The sequence below is a fragment of the Peromyscus maniculatus genome, chromosome 6, assembly GCF_049852395.1.
Source record: "Peromyscus maniculatus bairdii isolate BWxNUB_F1_BW_parent chromosome 6, HU_Pman_BW_mat_3.1, whole genome shotgun sequence".
Lineage (NCBI taxonomy): Eukaryota > Metazoa > Chordata > Mammalia > Rodentia > Cricetidae > Peromyscus > Peromyscus maniculatus.
Window position 1 is genome coordinate 45,088,548 of NC_134857.1, and position 15,430 is coordinate 45,103,977.

The following is a 15,430-nucleotide window of genomic DNA, read 5'->3' on the forward strand; positions in this document are numbered from 1 at the left end:
ACTGAGTATCAGTGACTTTTTCTCTATTTCAACTGTTGATTATATATTTCTAATACCAAGCTAAACTAAATCAATACTCTCCTAATTTCTCTAGCATTTAAAGTATTAATACTGGTGTGTAGTTTTCACTACAGGTGAATAATTTTTTACAAATACGTGTGTTCTTAATTGAAGGTTATTACTTAAATAGTCATTTCCTACAAATAAACGAATGAGCCCTAAAATAAATGAGATGTGCAATGGTGTTCTGCACTGACTGACAGATTCAAAGACCTTTCCCAAAAGCTTTCTTGTTATTCCCATCATACTCTTTGCTTTCCATTTAATACTGGAGAACTGGACATTGGAATTGCCAGAACACAGTGTTTTCATAATTATAGTGGATACTCTATCACACTCATAAAATTTTCATGCTTAATACATTTTGTTCTACTGATGGCTGTTTCCTGTTTTTCCCAAGAATTAATGTGAATGGAGCAATGTATCACCTTTTAAAGCAGATGTCTCTGGCTTTTCATTTCACAGAGGGCCTTTTCAGTTAAATGGTGTAGGACCATATGATGAAGTAGAGACTAGGCATCCTTCATTTGTAGAAAACTTGCACTATTATGGATTTCCCCTTTAATTCACATGTTATCTGCCATCGGATACCCCCAAAGTTGACCTTATGGGCTCAGAGTGGTCCCCAGTGTGATGGTATTTGGTGACAGTAGTTGACCTACAGATGGATAATATGAGATTATTGAAGGCATGCTCTTGGAAAGGAGACTACATTTACACAAAAATGAGTGTTCCTACAAAACAGCTCCTCCCCTATTTGAATTCCAGTCTGGAAATGTGACCTCCCTTTGCACCTGTTGTCACTGTTGTGCTGTCATCCACCAATAGGTTCTTGTGAAAGCTAAGACAGCACCTGTGAAAGCTGATACTAAGCTAATACAAATGTGAATGCTTGTCAGATTCTCGAGCCTCTGTATCTGTGAGCTCAATAAATGTTTTATAAAGTTACCCAGCATCTGATATTTTGTACAGTAAGGGGAAGAAATGGATTGACACCATGTGAATCACCGAACCAAAAATATTTATCCTATTGTGAAACTGGAGGATAAGGATTCAGAAGTCAAACCAAACCTCTAAAACATAGCCTTTAATCTAGAGGAATTTATGACAAGGTTAGAGTCAATGGGAGCTCCAAAAACCAAAGGGAGCAAGATGGAAGATGAAAGTAAAGCAGGATGCATTACTTGGGGTAAGAGGGAAGAGCACTCTAGAGAAATAAGCCACCAGGGGAAAGGGAAGAGGAACACTCAGTGACATCGACACCACAGGAGATGTCATTAATTATGGGGCAGTCAAGAATGTCTATTCTTATAAAAAGGTCAAGGAAGATAAGAATTGAGAAAAGATGAATTAACTTGTCAATCAAGAAGAGGTGACCTTTGAGAATGTGACTTAAGCAAAACACCTGGTCTTTGGTAGTCTCCTAATCACTTACTATGTAGTTCATTGGGTTAAAAGGAAAGGCATTTTAAAACTTAGACTGGATACTGGGAAAGCATCAATACAAGCCAAACACATTTGCCAGAATAAACCACAAGTGGTCCCAGGAAACCCACAGAGCAAACAGTGTTTGCCCTCTGTCATTGTCTGTCAATTCCTCTGTGTTAATGAATTCTTTTCTTTCTCTGTGACTTGACAAAAACTTGTATCCATTCTTCAAATTGTCCATATTTCCTTCTTCAATGCTGCTTCATTCATTCATTCATTCATTCATTTATTCATGAAGTAACAAACTCGTAAGACTTTTCCACATGTTGATTTTAATATACAATAAAATTTATGTTACTAAACTAAACATTTCTCATGTGTCTGCCAAAGGCAGTCAGAGCCAAATAGCTGAACTTTGTTTCAAGAGTCATAACAGTATTATGTTATGTTTTACTTTGCATAATATAGATTAAAAAAATAGAGTAAGGGGACCCTTAACAACTTCCAAGAAAAGACTGTTTTGCTAAGAGAAATTGCTTTTGATGCTAATTCATAACTTTGTCTTCAGGTTTAATCAGAGGCTATGTTGGCCCAAATTCCTATGTTGACATTTGTCTTTGAGGTCAGAAACCTCCTTTTTCTAATATTTGATCTATCTCTGGGACTGAAAGGCATGGCCTCCCTTTGTTTCCTTATCCAAGTCATCTCAGAAAAGGCCACAGCACACATCTGCACTGTAGACGGAAGTCAGGAGGAGTGTTTACACTTTAAATCTTCATGCAGATCACTGAATAAAATGACCTTGTCTTTTACAAAGAACATTAAATATCACCAAGCAGGTAAGGAAAACAAGTAAAAACATTATTTCAAAAGAAGGCTTCCAGCAGCCTCCATATCATCCCCCAGAAAGCCAGATGTCCCTAAATCTCACTGCTTTCCTCCTCTGTAATACAATGGTGTTTGCACAGCCATGACTTGCTCACAGCAATGCTCAAATACAAAGGAGACACTTGGAGGAAGAAATTTCTCAATCTCTAAACATAATATTTTGGTGACTGCTTTGAGAGTGCACTTTTAACCAGTCATGGACCTATGCACTGAGCCAAGAGCAGTGACTGTTCTCCTCCCAGCCCAATAGTTGACAACTAATTCTTTCTTGCATCATATAATAACCAAAAGTTTTAAAATCACCTCATAATTTTTTGTTCGATGACAAATATGGCCATTTAATTACTACTCTGCAAGCTCTCTGGAGGATGGTCATCAAAGTGTGTTTTGTGCCAATTTAAGCCCTGCACTGTCCTAATATTTAATGCTTTTTAGCATTTTAATCACCAGGCCATGGGATTATTGATATTAAAAAATGTGTTCTTTACTGTTGTTTTTATTCTTGCCTAAGCAAATTACTTAGTTACAACACAAAATTTGGCAAGCATGTATAACTTTATGAAATGGTATGTTTAGTGTATATGACATTTTGCCTTGTCTTAATCCAAGAAGTAACTGGTCAGATATAAAGCATTCTAGAACCAACCTCCACTTACAACCTTCCATATTTATACTTTCCTCTTTTTTTTTTTTCTTTTTTGGTTTTTTTCGAGACAGGGTTTCCCTGTGTAGCTTTGCGCCTTTCCTGGAACTCACTTGGTAGCCCAGGCTGGCCTCGAACTCACAGAGATCCGCCTGCCTCTGCCTCCCGAGTGCTGGGATTAAAGGCGTGCGCCACCACCGCCCGGCTCTATACTTTCCTCTTTATTGTTTTCATTTTCTACCAAAAAATTGTATAAACACATAGATTGTCTTAAAATTAAACTTTATTCAACAACGCTCACTGAATAATACCTAGGTATGATACTATTGCCAAAACCATGGATTCTTGCACCATCAGAAAAATCAGACAGAGGTGCAGTTTATAAGAACAAAGAGCACAGCCTCCATTCTACACTGGAGCATAAGACAGCCAGCATGTGGTAAGAGAAAATGCCAAGCAGGTTAAAACGGGAGACAGGTGACCAAAGATGTTCAGTCTTTTGGAACCATCGCTGGTCCAGGTGAGATGCTAGCTGCACCTGTGCTTTCTCCACCCTATTTCTCGGTACGTTGATAACACTGAAATAGTTACTTTTCTTTGCTGTGCAATACAGCACCATAACCAAGGCAACTTACAGAAGGAAGGGTTTGTTTGGGGCTTACAGTTCCAGAGCAGTATGAATCCATCACCATCATTGCCCATGAGAGAAGGCAGGCACAGTGAGTGGGACTGGCAGATGAGAACAGAAGACTCACATCCCTGACCACAAACCCAGAAGCAGAGTGAACTTGAAATGTGCATGCCTTTAATTCACCCTCAGTGACATTTTCCTTCAGCAGGGCCACACTTTCTAAGTCTCCTATAACAGAGCCTCCAATTGGAGACCAAATACTCAAATGACCAAAATTATGGAGGATATTTCATCCAAACCACAACAACCACTAATTTGTTATATTTCCACCATGGAACGTCATTTTTTGCCATTATAATAAGGCAAACATTATTTTACTATTCCTTGGAAATTATTGTGTTCATATATGTGCCCCTCACTATAGAGAAATGCTTCTAGTATTGCTTTAAAGCAAGTTAAGTAAGTGTTTTAGTATTGTATTAGAAATAGTAAGATTTCTTGGTGAAAAATCATCCAGCACACTGAAAGCTGGAGAAAAATAAAAAAAAGCTCTTTACTAAAGTTCCTGGCCAACTGGCTAAACAAGATTTACGTAAGAGCCAGCCTTGAATAGAAGATGTTACTAACTTATATATACTTTAGGATTATGCATTTCACAAACACTGTCATCTTTAAACCTCTTTTGGGTGCAGGCCCCAGATCACACTTTGAACAATTTAAAGAGAGACAAGACACTGCAAGCCTGGTTCCTTAGGCAGATAAGAGATTTATCTACATAGCAAAGACATTACATATGGCCAGAATTTTTTGGGTTTTTTTTTTTTTTTTTTTTTTTTTTTTTGGTTTTTCGAGACAGGGTTTCTCTGTGTAGCTTTGCACCTTGTCCTGAAACTCACTTGGTAGCCCAGGCTGGCCTTGAACTCACAGAGATCTGCCTGGCTCTGCCTCCCGAGTGCTGGGATTAAAGGCGTGCGCCACCACCACCCGGCCCAGAATTCTTTTAAGTACACTAATATTGTTCTTTTTCAAATGGTTGTCACCCAGGCTCATCTTGCTCACCGGGCAGAATTATGTTTTTCCTATTAAGAGAATGGGGGACTTAACAGCAGATCTGGACTTAATGATGGTTATGACTCTACACTGTCTTCCCTTGAGTTGCTTCATAGATGGCTGGTCAATTGGCTGCTCAATCCTAGTGAGTAAACATTTACATCGCAATATCCTAAATTTTGCTTATCTCTAACAGGCCTGGCTAGCACACTATTTATCTCTGAGTTATTTGCAAGACAGTGCTCCTTTAGCTAAATTCCACTCGTGTGACTTAATGTCTCCTAAGCAAATCTATTAGTAAGTCCTTTATGCTATCAATTCTATCACTTCAAGCTTCTTCTATACCAACATATTTGTAGAAAACTAAGTCTATGGTGTCACAGAGTGGTTATGATATTTTGATGGCATTGTTAGACTAACAATTGGCTTAACAACTTGTTTGTTCTTTTCCTCAGTCTCTTTTTGTAGGTTCTTGCTTTCCTAGTTAAAAGAATACAATAAGATCTCTGTGAGTTTGAGGCCAGCTCAGTCTACAGAATGAGATGTAGCACAAATCCTATTTGGTCGTAATAATAAAAACCTGGAGTCAGATATAGGGGTAAATGTCAAACGATCAGAGAGACAAAAGAGCAAGGCACAGCCACTGCCTCTTACCTTGCCAAGTCCTCAGTCTAAAAGAGAGTGAGCTCCTGTCTCCTCTTGCCTTATATTCCTCTCTCTGCCCAGCCATATCACTTCCTGTCTCTACCTCCCTAGTGCTGGGATTAAAGGCTTGAGATTTCAAGTGCAGAGATTAAAGGTGTGTGCCACCACTGCCTGGCCTCTGTGGGTAACTAGTGGCTAGCTCTGCACTCTGATCTTCAGGCAAGCTTTATTTGTTAGATCACAAACAAAATATCACCATACTGAGTTCTAGGACAACCAAAACTGCACAGAGAAACTCTGTTTAAAAAAACAAACAAACAAACAAACAAAAAACAAAAAAAACAAAAACCCCCCAAAAGACAAAAACAACAAAACCCCAAAACAAAAAGACTACAACAAGCAAATAAAAAACAGCAACAGAGAGGAATTCAAGAAAGGTATTGGTGATGGGAAACACACATATACACACACATCACACAAACACACAATACACACACACACACACACACACACAACAACAACAACAACAACAGTGCAAGCGGGCTTAGAATTTGGGTAGGAATTTCAGCAGGCAGAGGCAGGAGTATCTCTGTGAGTTAAGGGCCAGTCGACTACACAGCAAATTCCAGACCAGCCAGGGTTCCATATTGGGTTCTTTTCTGTCTCAAAAAAAAAAAAAAAAGAACAGGTGACTGGTCTGAAAAGATGGAGAACCTGATAAGGGTCAGCTGACATCTTAGAGGGAAGGGACATCTCTCTGCTGCCCTCTAAACGTGTGCAGAAATGAACTGGCAGTGTTACCAAATTGTAAAGTATCAACTTGGGCCCTGGGCCATAGCTGCCCATCTATTAAAGCAGTGAGAGATGGAGACAGTCAGGGAAAGGGAAGAAGAACAGAGAAAAGAGTTCAGTGACTCTTCCCTACCCACTCACCAAAGTCTGATACTGACCAGGAGGTTTAGGTTGAAATGGAGGGCATAATTAAGCAGTTCTGGCCAAGACATGGTCCAGCGCATCGCTGACCCATCATTGCATCAGCTCTGCTTTGTTAAAACTGTGGGAAACCTCCCCCCCTGGGAGGCAAGTCAATAGACAAAAGAAGATGCACACATGTCTTTCTTTAAAATATCTTCTCCTCTTCCAGGATGGCTGTAACAATAGACAGGTAAATAAAAGAAAGGAGGAAGCATACAAACGCATGAGGGCTTTATAAAAAGAGCATCTCAAAGAAGAGGCAGGTGAGTGAAGCTTCAACATCATCTTCTCAGAGGAGAGAGAAGTGGGGCAACAAGAGCTGTGAGGAGTGTTGGCAATTTTAAAGGGGAAATGCATAATCATTAGGAGCAACAAACAGGTAAGAAAAACACGGACAATCGCAAGAACTGAGATCCTCTTTGCTCTGTAAGAGTTGGTGACAAGTTAAGAAACAATAAGTCTGCCAAACTGCACTATGAATAAAAGTCTTAGTATAGCCTGAATGTGGTGGCATACACCTAGAGTCCAACCCTGCGAAGGCTAAGGCAAGAGGACTACTTTGAGTTTGAGGCCAGCTGGGCTACATACTGAAACCCTCTCTTAAAACAAGTGAAAACCAAACCATTGCCTACTGTGATCTTTTAAGTAGTGACCTAATAATAGGTAATAATAAGTTTAATTATTAATGGTTTGGTTTTCAATTGTTTAATTATTATTAGTTATAATAATAATAGGTAGAACCTACTATGGTCTCTTAGGTAGTGTCTTCACAAGAAGAGATGGTATTTTTAGTGTAAACAGAGAGAAACCTTTTAGTTTTCTATTAATCTTCCTGGGCTAATACAATTTTAGGGAGAGAGTCCAAGACAATTCCGTTTAAAAAACAAACCTGTGTGTTTGGGGTTGGAAACAAGGGAAAGTTAGAGAGAAGTTGACTTCCAAGTCTTTCTAATTTAAGTCAACATGAGTACATAAAAGCATTAAGAATTAAAGAGCTGTTTTCTAAGCCGATTGGGGTCTGCTAGGTTTTTTCTTACCTCTGGGTTGTCCATGAGCATCAGATATCTCTCATTTCTGCTATTAGAGAGAGGGAAGACAATGAAAGGTAGTGTTGAAGTTATCTGAGCATCCTCAGGGTATACTACTCAACATCTGGAGTGGCTTTCCTGAGCCACAAGACTCTATCCTCTCAAAAAGCTACTCCTACTTTTCCTTTCTGAGAAAACTGCTTGCAAGAAGTCTACAAGAAAGCCATTTTTAAAAGACAAGAAAGCATGCAGTGTGCTTTGGCTGTTTCCAGAGATGGCTGGTCCCTTGCAGTTGGAGTGGGCAATCTCCTTGAGCCCTGTGGAATGATCCTACCCTAAGCTATAAGATCATGCATGGACGTTCAGCATATAGGCCAAGGAAGCAGTCATATCTATTGACATACAGATAAATAATGTCTCCTTAAGAATGTGTGCAGTAACCTTGTATTATTTATTTTAAATCATTATACCAATAGCTTTTACTTTGTGTAAGATCTTATGAAATACCAGGAAGCTAAAACTGATTAATGACCCTGAAGTTAAGTATCTACTTGATGTGTTTATCCAGAAGTGGTTTCTCACCAGCCTCTTAAGATATTGAATAAAGGTAAAATATTCATTAGTAAAAAGAGGACTTGACGTTGAGCACCTTCCTGATTCGTAAAGACATTAGCATTCTGGAAAGCCCCACTTTTGCTCACTTTGGCCAAACAGTCAGTTCTTGCTTCCTGTGTTGTTCTCCGGAAGAGGTTCTTGGCAGAAAAAGCAGGCACTGTGCTCCATAGTATAAGAAGTGGTTGTGTCCTCTTCATTCCTTGGTCCTCACAGCAGCACTCCCTCAAGGGGAAAGGAATACTTGTGCTCATTGATGTTACTGTTGTCAGAGTCCAAGACCATAGCAGTCACCAAGAAATTAAGTTGAACCACTCATCCCAGAAATAACACATGAAAACCCATGTTGAAAGGCAAAGGTAGGATTTAATCAGTACAATGGTAATGGGACGACAAGAAGATATACACATTTTAGTCTGTATTTAGGGATATTGACATGAGCTTGAAGGAGGAAGAATTAGAATAGGCTCAGCCTGTGTCATAGATGTGACTGTTCCCTACTAGTAGGGATCGTCTTATAATAGGATTATCTACTCCAAGACTCACTCCTGGACCCAAGTTGACCACAGGCTTAAAGTAATGCCTGCTTTCCAGCAGTGCTCTGGGGGTATAAAACACTTTTTCTACTCATAGCAGAAAACCTTAGATACTCTTCTTGGTACTTTTAGCCTTGGAGGGTTTAGGCGAATTTAAGGTTTACCATCCCTCTTTTACCAGTTTCCAGACATACATGAGCAAGTGACACATTGTCTTATTTAGGGTTGCTATTGCTGTGATGAAATACAGCTTGGGGAGAAAAGGGTTTGCTGTGGGATGTCTTTCTGTATGCTGTGAATATGTGTTGCTCTGATTGATAAATAAAGCTGCATTGGCCTATGGCAAGGCAGCTTAGAGGCAGGCAGGAAATCCAAGAAGATATACAGGGAGAAGAAAAGAGAGGAGTAGGAGATACCAGCCTGCTGCCCAAGAAGCAGCAAGATGCCAGCAGACCGGTAATGCCATGGCAACATGGCAACTTACCGATTACTAGAAATGGGTTAAGTAAGAAGAGCAAGCTAGCAAGAAGCTTGATTCATAGGCCATCTAGTTCATAATTAATATAAGCCTTTGTGTATCTACTTGGGTCTGAGCAGCTGTGGGACCACGCGGGACACAGGAAAACTTTCAATGACAAGGGTTTATTTGACTCATGCTTCCACATCACAATTCATCATTGAAAGCAATGAAACAGGAACTCAATCAGGGCAGGAACCTGGAGGCAGGAGCAGATGTAGAGGCCATGGAATGGTGCATCTTGCTAGCTTGCTCCTCATGGCTGGTTCATCCTGCTTTCTTGTAGACCCAGGACCACCAGCCCAGGGATGGCATCACCCTCAATAGGCCCTCCCACATCAATCACTAATTAAGAAAAATTCCCTACAGCTTGACAGCAGCGCATTCTTATGGAGGCTTTTTCTCAGCTGAGGTTCTCTCCTGTTAGATGATTATAGATTGTATGAAGTTGACAGAAAACTAACCCTAACACATGTCTACATGCAGAATTGAGAAGGGATCTGACTAAAAGTTTTAAGCTAAGGAGGAAGATACAAAATGGAGGCAGAGATGCTTCCCATTCTTATTCTGTTTTAGTTTTTTATTGGGCATTTGCAGGCCCAAGTGAAGAGTCCATACTCTTTAATAAAAGCAGCCTCCAATGCACTCATTTTTTCAATCTTCTCTATTATGTAAATGAAGAAGCAGAAGTAAGTGGAGAGCAAATGTTATACAACTCCAACTGTGAGAGCATCCCTCTGCCTGTAGATGTTCTACAATCCTTAATACCAAATAATGATGAGAACAGGAGATCGAAACTGGTCAGTAGAACAATATGTCCTTGCTAGAGGCCAGAAATGCCAGAGGAGAGATCTTGTTCTTGGTCCCTGGCTGCCTCTCAGTCTTACTCTGAAGTTCCAATGTGGGTGGATGTGCCTGCACATCCTTCTCTACAGGCGTCACGGCAGTTTCTACCATAAATCCGTCAATAAAACCCCCAGACTAGCAGCCTAATGATACCCCATCCCTGGGGGCCTGTCTCTGCTATACAGGAAGGAGTTCTGCCTTCTCTCTCTCTTAATCTCCCCCCTATAAATCTGTGATGAACTTCTCTCTGAAGCTTATCTTCTGTGGTCTACGAATTTTTTTCTTCAGATTCACAAGACAAGAATGCAGAGGCCACCGAGTCAGTGAAACTTTGTAGGACTGTGAGCGTCTGGCATCCTGAGTTAAAGGCCAACTGAAAAGCCTCGGAAGGCTCCACTACTCATAGAGACATCCCCCACATGTCCCCTATCAATGACCAACAGGCCCACGAGCAGCAATGAAGGGAGATTAGTTGGCTTGGTTCTCTGACTGGGTAGTAGTCTGCGTATGCTATACTTTTGCGGCCTGCAACTTCCAAAGAGAACCGATTTTAACCGATTTTGAGCTTCTTATAAAACCTGCCTAGTGCTGCTGCTAGAGTTAGAGGTTATTTCCTAACATTTTGACAAAGCATGAAGCCATTTAGAACACCCCACCTTGGTGCTTTGTGCTTTCTAGTGGAGTGCTCTTCCACTGACCTCAATCTCCAAACCCTAAAAATTCTTATTTCCCCACTCAATTTAAGACAAAAGCATATTTAGAATGAAACAGAAAATGCTCTTTAATTTTTTTAAAAAAAAATCTGTATTAATTTTATTTTATGTGTGTAAGTATTTTACCTGCAAATATGTGTGTGTACCACATGTGTGTATAGTGCCTGGGGAGCTCAGAAGAGGGCAATGGATCCCATGCAACTGAAGTTGCAGACGGTTGGGAGCTACCATGTGGGAGCTGGAAGCTGAGCCCTGGCCCTCTGCAAAAACGAGTTCTCCTAACCACGGAGCCATCTCTCCAGCTTCAGAAAAATACTTTTAATTAAACCCTCATTTCTCCCATTCACTTTGTTTTTGTCAAGTAATATCAAGCACATCATGGAATGTGGAAGAACACAACTTTCTCTCCACACACACTCTTCATATGTTCTTAGAATTTTTTGTAACAAGACACAAATCAACTAGAGAAAACCAGAAGTTCCATAACATATAAGCCACTTGTTCATCTGAGACATTATCCATAAAAACCCAGCAGATTCACTACAGTAGATCTCAAAGAACTAGCTTCAACTGCAGGCTTAAATCACACCCTTTTCTGAAGCACGGAAAGGAAAGGAGCAGAGAAAGACCTAGTTAAGTGAGCTGTGAGAAAAGACACATTATACAAAAACTACCATCCTTGTGCAGGGTTTCCCACTGATGGATTTTAGTGACATGTCATCCTGTTCCTTCTGGTACACAGGGGACATGCCCACAAATGGAGAATTTCTTCACAGTGTAAATTTCTCTTTCAAAGGTACGTATTTAGAGCATATCTGTACTTTCAGCTCGTTCATCCCAGCACCTATATCAGGTGGCCCACACTTACCTAGTTCTAGGGAATCCAATGCCTTCTGCTAGCCATCACTAGTGTATATACACAGACAAGCAGTCGCACACATACATACATAAACTAAAATAACTAAAAATCATTTTTTTAAAAAAGCAAATGAAAACTAAACTTTCAGGCAAAGAAACCCATTTTGTGGCAGCATGGTAAGGCCTCTCATGGTCATATTTGGGGGATGCTGTGCCTTAAATCTTGTACTCTGCGTATCTACCATACCACAGTCTTTAAAGGCTCACAATCTCCTGAGAAAAGAGAAAGGGAAATCAGTGTGCTGAGTGCTAGGACAGAGGCATCCAGGGCAGGGAGAGGAAGCTCATTGGTATCATCTGTGGGTTATTAGTCATGGAAAGCTTGACAAAATTGTTGTCACTATAATTTGTCACAGTATATTCCATTCGACTGCTTCAATTCATTTTGCTTAAAAAAGAAAGTATCATTGAAACAAAGCATTATTTAAAATAAAGCCTTTTGTTCTAGCCTAGTCAGTCACCAGAGCTCCTGGGAGTAACCATGTGCTACAGTGATTGGGGAGCAGTGGGAAGCTGAACCACTAATGCTCATTGCTGCTAGCTCACTAGTCCAGCCTCTCATAGCTATTTTAATTAAGAAAGAGTAAATACCTGAGCTACTGCAGATCTGTAACTGTGACTAGACACTTGGGTCCACAATATTCCAAAGAGAAAAATCACGAGACTGAAAATGAAAGAAATTGGGTTGATAGCAATTTGGCCAAATTGGGAAGAAGAGGGAAAAACACACACAAAAACCTCTAAATTTGTTTCTCACTTTGCCATGGGAGTATTATCTTGAAGGAAAGATGAGTCAAAGGCTATACATCCTTGTAGATTTAGCTGAGAGGTTAGGGATCCTTTCCTGTGGAAGGTCAATCCTTCCACCTCTAACACAGTTCCCTGCATCTCAGAAACAGCTGTCAAGCAAGGGGGTGGTAGTCTATACTGCTACAGAGATGCTGAGGATGGGTGATGATATGCTCTGATGGTACATAAGATTTGAGGCTCAACTGGACATGTGACTTGGGTTTGAAATGGCAGCACTTGAGAGAAGGAGGCAGGGTAAGGTCAAAAGTTTGAGGCTAGCCTTGGCAACATAGCAAGACCTTGTCTCAAAAAGAAAAAACAATTGAGTAAATAAAGGGGGAAAGAGGGAAGAATGGAGAGCAGTGGATGAAGACATATACTTTTTTCTTTCATATCCAGAACTGAGATTGATGTATGTGTATGCATGTATATATGTGTACATGTGTATACACATATGTCACATAAGAGAAATGAGACTGAGAAGAGGAAAGGGGTCAGCAAGAGGTGAGATGGAGGGATGGGAAAGGATAGTGTCTCACGGAGAGTATGAGACAATTTATTCTAGAGCTAGATGTGAGTGAACATGGCTCAGGGGCAAAGTTCTCATCAGCCAGTCAGCTTTGTAGAATTTACCCTGGGTGCAGCTTTGTGTCTGGAAATTTATGTTCACAATGATAAGGGAGCAAAGTGTGAGGATTTGTATGTATGCAAATGTCCTGATGAAGTCCATTATTTTGTATGCTAGCTTAAATAATAAAGGAAAAGAAAACAAGTTCCATAAAAACCAGTAAGTAAAAAGAATATTAGAGGCATGGAAGCCTACCAGGTAGAATCTTTTCCCCCTACATCTGCATGGACCCAGGACATTGGGTGTAAGTGAGGCTGAAAGTTTACTCTTATTCTTCTTCCAGTTTCTTAAAGTCCCCTCCCTACATTGGGATGTCAACTAGTTTTGGAATTGTTTAGGTCTTGTTTAAGCAGCCATCTTGTTAAGTTTTCATGGGTGTTACTTCCCTGTTATAGCTAGAAGGTACAGTCTAACAGCAGACTTTTTTGTTTTCTGGCTCTTATAATCTTTCTGCCAAGGGAAAGATAAGAGCCTCATGTTCTTTCTCATCAGAAATTCCTTGCTCTAATCTTCAGATATGAGTATATAAACTAGAGTAAGTACAGATACCAGGAATGTAAAGGGGGATCATCAGGGGATGAGTGGAAGGCTTTAGAGAGCTGCTACATCTGTGAACCACAACAATGACCAGCATGGGAAGATATCCCTATAGCTTCAATAGTGGCACTCATACCTTGGTGGCAACCAACAGCTGTTCAATTGGATTCCAGTCCTTCTTAACAGAAGGAAAATTGTGCCTGGTACTGTAAATCTAGCCAACTTGGCTAGTGAGGCTGTTGGGGGGTGTTAGAAGAGAACTCACTATCAGCACTTCCCTAAACCAGTATAATTTTTAACAGTATTCTAAATGCTTATCTCTGTAGCCAAAGCTAAGTATAGAATTCATCCTTCGTCAATGAAGCTTCCTCGTTGCAGCAAGAGACCATTAAAGAAAGTCTTAACTACTCAAAATTACAGAGAACAGCTCCTTAGAGTGCGCAGCTCCAATTGATACATCTACAAAACAAGTCCTGAAACCAAGGAGCCCCTGTCTTTTTGAGGCCATCAAACCTCTTTCTGCATGCTGAGTTACAGAATCCATATATCCTACTTTGCTTCTTTATTGATGGAAAAAATAAAATCTACCATAACCAAAAGCAACCTTGGAGGGAAGGATTCATCCTATCAATCTAGCATCCTATAATTGAGGAAAAACAGGGCAGCAACTCAAGGCAGGAACCTAGAGGCAGGGACTGAAGCAGAGACCATGGAAGAACATACTGGTTTGGTCTCAGGCTCACATTCAGCTACTTTTTTTTCTAAAACACAAGACTACCTGCCCATGGGTGGCACCAGTCATAATAGGCTAGTTTTTCAAAGAAAATGTCTTCATAGACATGCCTACATGTTAATCTGATGAATGCAATTCGTCAACTTCTTCCTATTTCCAGTGTTTCTAGTTTGTATGAAATTGGCAAAAACTAACCAGCAAAATATATAACCCATGAGAGTAACCTTATCAAATTGAGAACTGAGGCAACAATGGCAGGTGTCACAGTCCTCTACATTACTAAGCACAGGGTACGCCAGGGTATCAGAGCACTTTCCAGGGCAACTTCTTAAAGCTTTCTTAGTATTGCCAGACAAGGCATGAGGGACTTGTATATTTATCTGTAATTGGTGTTTGTGTTGCAAACATTATAACTATCATGTAAGTAGGAAAATTCTGAGTAAGATTTTGTTCAAAAGTATATTTTATATTTCAACATTAGAAAAAAAAAAGAAACGAACAGGGAATCTCTATTAGAAACTATCCACAATGGAAACACTAGCATGTATACTTTTGGGTTATAGAAAGAAAGGTGGAATCTTGTCCCCAAAAGACTGCTAATGCATTGCATGTATCAAGCATAATAAAGTTTAAATGAATTTCAATGAATTTCTACTTTGGGGTTTGCCTCCACGTGACAGGCAATCTCTAGAATGTCCCATGTTATCCTTGAGTGTAAGCCAGACTCAGTGATTCCTGTAGTGGGTAGCCATTCCAGCTTTTGTCTGGAAGTTCCAGCCCCCATTAAGGTTTTGGTAACTATCACGCCCACAAGGCAGGGCCAGGGGAGGGCCTGAAGACTGGAGAGTGGGACGTGCCATGCTCTCTTGCTGCTGGGAGCCGGGATGCTAGAGGTGGATGGAGGAGAGTTCTCCAAAGAACATTGCTGAACTACTGCTGTGTCTTTCCCAGAACCCTCAACCTACCTATTCCTTCATTTGTAAGTTACGCCATTCAATAAATCTCCTTTTAACTCCGTGGAGTGGCCTTAATAATTTCACGAATAATTCCCTTCTAAAAAGCAAAGAAGGCAAAATGACAGGATGTCACCACTGTGACTAGGCTGCAAAAGGACTTTGACTCTGTTTTCAACATTTCACTCTGTGTGTTGTCTTATTCCATGCAAGGAAGTCACACTTTAAGTTATAACCTGTCCTATGAAGAGACCCATGTCTCAAGGGTCTGAGGGAATAGCTAATAGGGAACTAATATTC